Source organism: Lupinus angustifolius, unplaced genomic scaffold (genome assembly GCF_001865875.1).
Source record: "Lupinus angustifolius cultivar Tanjil unplaced genomic scaffold, LupAngTanjil_v1.0 Scaffold_471, whole genome shotgun sequence".
Taxonomy (NCBI): domain Eukaryota; kingdom Viridiplantae; phylum Streptophyta; class Magnoliopsida; order Fabales; family Fabaceae; genus Lupinus; species Lupinus angustifolius.
The window spans coordinates 23964-32460 of record NW_017727856.1 but is presented as its reverse complement, the minus strand read 5'-3'; positions in this window follow the sequence as shown (position 1 = coordinate 32460).

Genomic DNA, 8497 nt, shown 5'->3' with positions numbered 1-8497 from the left:
GCCAATTACCATGTTAGAAACTAGTCGAAGTCTCATCCCTAATACAACGAGCAATACCTTGCGAAAACCAATGATTGTTATCGATACCCATGATATGAATATTACCTAAAACCCTAACCCATACAAATTTATTGATAGGAGAGACCACAACCCATCGCCTAAAGGATTAGTAATATCATTGCCATACTTAAAACACAACACTTTGCAGCAACTACTATCTCTCTCATAGCACACCCTTAGACTTAGGATAGGTTGAAAAGGTGAATATATTTAACCCCTAGCACACCCTTAGACTTAGGAGTGCACACCTTATCCTTTTTAACCCAATTAATCTTGTTTTTTCTATTTTTCACTCCCTAAATAAAGTCCTTTCAAATTTTTTGAATAAAACGAAGAACAATAAGAGAAGGCTTGGAAAAAGGTAAGTAGTACACATGAAGAGATTCTATTTTGGAGCCTATCAATAAGAGGTTTGAAGGTGTCATGACGTCTATGGTTAACCCTCATAGATAGCCCAAGGTAAGAAAATGAAGAATGAGAAAGCTTGCAATGGTGGGAATCAAACAATCTTTTAATATTTATTTCATCATCATTCATACCAAGCAATTTAATTTTTGTGAATATAATTTTAAGACCAAAGGAGAGCTCAAAAAATCTCATAGTACTCTTATTAGAAAAAATGTTCTAAATAGAGGAGTCATTCTGGGGTATAGCTATGCAAGAAGAGCTAAACCAGTTTGAGCGTAATAATGTGTGGGACTTGGTCCCCAAACCTAATGATCATCCCGTAATTGGTACTCGATGGGTCTTCAGAAATAAACTTGATGAATCTGGCTTAATAATTCGAAATAAAGCACGTTTGGTGGCCAAAGGCTACAACCAGGAGGAGGGTATCGATTATGACGAAACCTACGCTCCTGTAGCCAGATTAGAGGCCATCAGGATGCTTCTTTCCTTTGCATCTTTAATGAATTTCAAACTTTTTCAAATGGATGTAAAAAGCGCCTTCCTGAATGGATACATTCAAGAAGAAGTTTATGTTGACCAACCGCCTGGTTTTGAAAATTTTAAATATCCGAACCATGTTTACAAACTTAAAAAGGCACTATATGGTCTCAAACAAGCTCCTAGAGCTTGGTATGACAGACTTAGTACCTTTCTTTTAGAAAAAGGGTTCGAGAGAGGCTTGGTTGACACAACGCTTTTTATTAGAAAATCAGAAAATCATGTTCTGCTTGTACAAATCTATGTAGATGACATAATATTTGGATCTACTAATGATATCTTGTGTAGAGAATTTTCTGAGATGATGCAGGGGGAGTTCGAAATGTCTATGATGGGAGAACTCACATTCTTTCTAGGATTGCAGATAAAGCAGCTAGAAAGTGGGATATTCATCCATCAGGCGAAATACTGCAAAGAGCTACTCAAGAAATTTGAAATGGACAAATGTAAGGAAGCTTCCACACCTATGGCATCTGCTTGCTACTTAGACAAAGATGAGAAAGGAAAAGCAATCGAGGTAACGAAGTATCGTGGTATGATTGGGTCTTTACTTTACTTAACTGCAAGTAGACCTGATATCATGTTCAGTGTATGCATGTGTGCGAGATATCAATCATCACCTAGAGAATCACACTATATAACTGTTAAAAGAATCATGAGATATCTAAAAGGAACTATTAACATGGGATTATGGTATCCTCGGGATGCCTCACTATCCTTGGTGGGTTATTCCGATTCCGATTTCGCCGGATGTAAGTTGGATCGGAAAAGCACTAGTGGTACTTGCCACCTATTGGGCAGTTCATTAGTAGCATGGCACAGCAAGAAGCAAGCCTGTGTTGCTTTGTCCACCGCTGAAGCGGAATACATTGCCGCTGGTGTGTGTTGCGCTCAAATCCTTTGGATGAAGCAGCAACTTAAGGACTTTGGTCTTAAACTTGAAAAGATCCCAATAAAATGCGATAATACAAGTGCCATTAACCTATCCAAGAATCCCGTTTTGCATTCTAGAACAAAGCATATAGAAATTGGACATCATTTTTTGCGTGACCATGTACAAAAAGGTGATTTCATGCCATTAACCTATCCAAGAATCCCGTTTTGCATTCTAGAACAAAGCATATAGAAATTAGACATCATTTTTTGCGTGACCATGTACAAAAAGGTGACTGTGTTCTTGAATTTGTGGAAACATCTAAACAGTTAGCAGATATTTTCACCAAGCCCCTTCCCAGGGATACCTTCTATGTTCTAAGGAGAGAACTAGGAATTCTTGATGAACAATATCTTGTTTAAAAAAAAATGTTTAGCTGTTTGCATAAATTGTCTTGCTTCTCTATGCCTATGTGTTTCATGTTTGAATGATATATGTTAAAAATGCAAAATATATCTCTTGATTAACCTCTTAATGTGATTATATATGTCTCGATAAATCTGTAATAATGCATACATGTGTCCTAAAAAGTCGAAACCACTCTGCTGCCTAAAAACGAAATTTTCTCTGATTTAATCGATTATGCCAATGTTTAATCGATTACCTGGGCAATTTTTTTTGAAAATTCAAATTTTACACTGTTTTAATCGATTAAACCACCACGTTAATCGATTAAAACCAGTACGTTAAAGGCAAACAGTGTCTCCGTTCTGCACTTTTTTCGACATTCTCGCATCCTCTTTGTGCTTTGAGTTTCTGAAACAGTAACAATACTAATCCTGGTGCAATAGGATTAAGTAAACCTCATCCTAAACCTCTCAAACCTTCCGAAATCGCTCTATTTCATCCGAAATCCACCCAATTCCGAATCATCCAATCCAAACCCTAGGTTAGGCTTTGCCCCTCTGTTCATCAATCTCAGTTTCGAGTTCATCATCTTCAATGGAGCAGAGTCGTCCAAAGCGGGTCAAGACTACAGCAACGCGCATTCGAAGAAGGGAAACCGGCTCACCCTCCACTCGGGACCGCGGTGACCCCTATTATTCCCTCATTTTGCAAGAGACCCGGTTGGCAAAATTTCAAGGCCGCAAGCCTACATACATCAGGTATGCCGACTTAACCTGGTTAGCGGAGCAAAACTTTAGTTTTCCGCATGACATGGAGGCTCATGCAGCCGTTCAATTTTTGGAATTGAAGGGACGCGTATACCCTGCTCTAGTTAGGGAGTTTTACGCCAATTTTAGATACAAGGATGGTAAATATTGGTCAATGATTTCCGATACTTTGTTTGAGATGAGTGATGATTTATTTCTGAATGTTGGAGGTTTATCGTCGTCTGGTTTTGGAATAGGGGATTGTTCTTGGGTCAAGGACAATTTTGATCCCGTTGATGTGTACAAGTCATTCCTTCGGGGCCCTCATCTGTATATTCAGGGTCAACTGACCAAGGCAGGGTCACTTTCTGTTGAGAACAGGTTATTGCATTATGTTATTGCTTACATATTAGTGCAGCGGAACACTAATCATGCACAGCCTACTGTGAATGATTTGCGTTTCATGTATGCTGTAAAGAATAACGTGATGATCAATTGGCCTGAGGAAATTCTAAAAATCATGAACAGCGTTTCATTGTCTCAGTCCAAGCTGCTCCCGTATAGCATTTTCATATCCCGCATTGTTGATTATTTGCGCATTGACATTTCTGATACCATCATTACTGAGTACACTGATAAAGATCACTTGGTGGGTGAGAGTCTCATTCATAAGATGGGAATTTACAAGTATGGTACTACATGGCAGTATCAGGAGGACTATACCACCTTTGATCTGGACTTGTCGGATAATGAGCATCAGGAGGATTTGGGTAATCAGAATGCAACTAATCAGGGGGAGTCGTCTGGAACAGCACCTCAGAGCTCTGTGTTTGGTTTAGCTCAGATGGAAGCCATGGAACAACGACTTAACAACCGCATGGATCTGCACTTCCAAGGGCTGAAGGACTCTTATTTTGCAGGTATGGAGCAATACGAGGAACGTCAGAATGCCTACACCGATAACAAAATTCAGGAGCTGAGGACTATGATTCAGTCTACCGCTGAGGCTCAGAATGCCATGTTCTGCTCAGAATTTCAGAAGCTGTCTATGCTTATCCAGGGAAATCAGAACACTGCTGTGCCTGATGATCAGCCTGTCTATCCTCCGCCTCAACCTTAGTTTAGCTGACCTTAGACCTAGGTTATCCTATCCTTAGGTTTATTTTTATCTTGTGGCACCTTCTGGATTTAGTTATCGTTGTTGCTTTCAGAACTGATTCGTATTTTGCTTTTTGTCTTTTATATTGACTTTATGGCCTGTACTATTTCATGACTTTCTTTACTCTTTATGCTATGCAAATGTTTTTGTTTTTGCTATAATTATGTCAAAATAGCTTATTTGCCTTAGTGAATGGATCTTGATCATTTGAGATTTAATAATGCTTACAATGCTTAATATTTGATTAAATCTTGTATGCCATTCTCACTTCTTATTAGCTATTTTTTTGTCCAATAAAGCGCATTTGTTCAATTTACCCATAAATGAAACAGGTTAATTTGTTAAAACCCAAATTAATTCATTAACATTGTTTTATGATTAACTAATATCTCTTCCTAGCTTTTTTGACCTGGGTTATCTTTTTGATAATGTCAAAAGGGGGAGAAAGGTTGTTTTGTTGTTTCTAAATTGTGCAGGTTGATCGTTATAACAGCTTCCGATAAATGTGCGCATTCCATCAACCTTGCCAACACAATCTTCAAGCTTATTCATCAAGCAATTGTTACTTTAAAATTGATGAACTTGATGTAGAGTTTGTCATCATCAAAAAGGGGGAGATTGAAAGTGTGCATGTCAAGAGGAACACTTTGGAAAGCTCTCCTTGAACGTCATGGTTTTGATGAGGACAACGTGTGCCTAAAAGTGCTTGAAGATAACCAACAATTCAACGTGCTTAAGTCTTTTATTTGGTACTAGGCTTAGACTAGTTTCTAGTTTAAGTTGAGTCGAAGGCTTAGGGCACCTAAAACATGTCTCACATGCATTTATCTTTAAATCATTTCTTCCATGAGATATGTTCATTTCATAATATGTTCATGCATTACATAAATACATGTATATATGCATTCTAGGCATAAAACTAAGTGTCAAACATGTATTATCTAAGTGCATAACATATTTGATGTTTTCTATTTGAAAATACATATTTTATTTAGTGTTAATCGATTAACCATACCTTTAATCGATTAACCCAACTGCTGTGTAAAGTGGTTGCCACTGGAACACGTTTTTGTAATGCAGTTAATCGATTAAAGGTTTACGTTAATCGATTAACCTAACTGATTTTTAAGTTGTTGAAACTGAAAAACTGAAAAACAGAATCAGTTATGATTTTTAGTCCCGTTAATCGATTAAGAAGGTATTTAATCGATTATCTGGGGTTCTGGACTGATTCTTTATAAACTGCGTTTTCAGAATTAATCTCATAAGTTGCATGTTGCATTTATTAGAGAGTTAGAGCATTCTACGTGTTAATTGCTGCATCTATTTGTTAATTGCATTAGTGAGTTTAGAAATGAGAGATTCCTTGCTTTAGGATTGAGTGCATTTCATGTTATAATCTCTCATGTTTTCCCTCACATGTTCATGCATATTTTGATGCGTTTTTCATGAAGTTTTATGATTCTGTAACTTCTGTTTTCATAACTAATACTTGTCATTTCACATGAGTTTGTGTTAGATGTGAATTAGAGTAAAGCCTTCTTGTTACATTTTATTGAGTGCATTTCATGTTATAATCTCTCATGTTTTCCCTCACATGTTCATGCATATTTTGATGCGTTTTTCATGAAGTTTATGATTCTGTAACTTCTGTTTTCATAACTAATACTTGTCATTTCACATGAGTTTGTGTTAGATGTGCATTAGAGTAAAGCCTTCTTGTTGTATTTGATCTTAAGAATAGCTTCATTTTACTCTTGTAATTCTTGAATAAATTGTTGTAAAGGGAATCTCTTGGTGTCGTATCACCAGTAGAGATTGTGTGTTTCTTCATAGCTTAGAGTGTAAGAAAAGGAAAGAACGAGAGATTCTTTGGCTGGGGCTACGCCGAAAGAAACGTTTTCTTTATCGGTAGGAAGGGAGTCAAACCATTGAATAGTTTCTTTGATTTCTTGTCATTTGCTAAGTGTTGTAATTGGATAATGTGTTTGTAAATTACATTGATTCGATTATAGTGAAGGAAATCTCCCAAGTCAGCCGGGAGGCCTGGATGTAGTTTGCAGTGGACAGCAAACGAACCAGGATAAAAATTCGATTTGCAGGATTTGTTTCTCTCTCTCTCTTTACTGTTTTCAATCGATTAATTTGTATATTTGATTCAACTAATACATTCTGTTCATTTGTTGTACTGCAAGCTATTCTGATATACAAATTTGTAAGCTCTGTATTCGTTCTGTTATCGGTTATCTGTTCTGCATTTAATCGTTTCTGTAATTGCTTACTGGTTCTGTTTAATCGATTAATATTGCTGTGTTAATCGATTATCCTGTTTCTGTTAATCGATTAAAACTGTTTCTGTTTAAAACTGTTCTTTTTGTTAATCGATTAAGATTGTGCATATAATCGATTATCTTCCTTTCCTTAATCGATTAAGTAGGGTTGATTCAGCATTAAGTGTTGATTTGCGAAAAGCGGTAATTCTAACCGCGACACCTATTCAACCCCCCCCCTTCTAGGTGTATTGTAACCACTGATACCTAACAGCTATTTGGTTATTACTTCCATATAATTGCTCTCTAAATTTTCAATTATATCAAATGGACGTAAAGAGTGCTTTTCGCAATGGTTATATATAAGAAGTGTTTGTTGAACAAACTCCGGGTTTTGAAGACTACAAATATCCTTCTCTTGGATATAAACTAAAGAAAGCTCTTTATGGCTTAAAGCAAGCTCCACGTGCTTGGTACAATCGTCTAACCAACTTTCTACTTGAAAAAGGCTTTACCAAAGGAAAGGTCGACACTACAGTTTTTATTAAGAAAATAAATCATCATACCCTTCTTGTTCAAATATATATAGATGATATTAATTTTTGTTCTACTAATGATATTTTGTATAATAATTTTGGCAAAATGATGCAAGGGGATTTTGAAATGTCCAAGATGGGGAAATTAAATTATTTCCGTGGATTGCCAATCAAACAACTCGACGATGTTATTTTTTTATGTCAATCCAAATACTGTAGAGACTTGCTGAAAATATTTGAAATCAAAGACTACAAGCCAATTGACACTCCTATGGGTTGTGGAACATACATTGATACAGATGAAGCTGGAAAATGTATTGGCATATCAAAGTATCGACGTATGATTGGTTCCCTACTTTATCTAAGTGCAAGTAGACCTGATATAATGTTTAGTGCTGTTTGTGTGCATGGTATCAATCAAAACCAAAAGAATTACATTTAGTTGTTGTCAAAAGAATCATGAAATATCTAAAATGCACAACTCATGTGGGGTTATGGTATCCAAAAGGAAGTATATGTGATTCGATAGGATATTCAGATTCAGATTTGCTAGATGCAAAACTGAGAGAAAAAGCACAGGTGGTACTTGTTATATATTAGGATATGCACTAGTCTCATGGTCATGCAAGAAACAAGCATGTGTTTCCCTAAGTACTCCTGAAGTAGAATACATAGCGGCAGGTAGTTGTTTTGCATAAGTGTTGTGGCTTAAACAACAATTACGAGATTATGGCTTAGACTTAGGATGCATTCTCCTAAAATGTGACAATACTAGTGCTATAAATATCACAAATAATCCAATAATGCATTCTAGAACCAAACATAGAAATATGTGACATCACTTCCTTAGGGACGATGTCCAAAAGAAAGATGTGTTTGTGGAATTTGTTGATACTCATGACCAACTAGCATATATATTTACTAAACTTTTGGCAAAAGAACCTTTCTATAAAATTAGACGAGAATTACGCATACATGATGAAGCTTACCTGTCTTAAATGGTTATATATGATTATATGTTTGCTTCATTATGTTTATCTTATGCCTACTTGTACTTTAATTTGCTTAATTTTGTTTAAAAGTTTCATTTTGGTAAGTAATCGATTACTCTAAAGAGTAACCGATTACTGTATTTGGCAGAAACGTTCAGTAACCGATTAACTATCTGTGTAATAGATTACCCAAAGTTGTTGTTTGAAATTTGGGAATTACTTATGTTAAGTAACTGATTACTCACTTTGAGTAACCGATTACTCAAACTAGTATTTAAGTTTTTCTCCTCATTTTTCAAACAATTCTTCTTCCTCAAAACTCTCTTTTCGTGTCTACCCTAGGTTTTCTCTAAAAACTCCATTTTTGATCCAATTTGTGTGATTTTTGAGTCATTTCATATCACTTTTTCAATTCTAAACACTTCCATTCCATAAATTTCGTGTTTAGTGGCCTAAATAAAAAATCCCCAAATTCAAACACTCAAAACCTAATCTTTCAAAACTTCA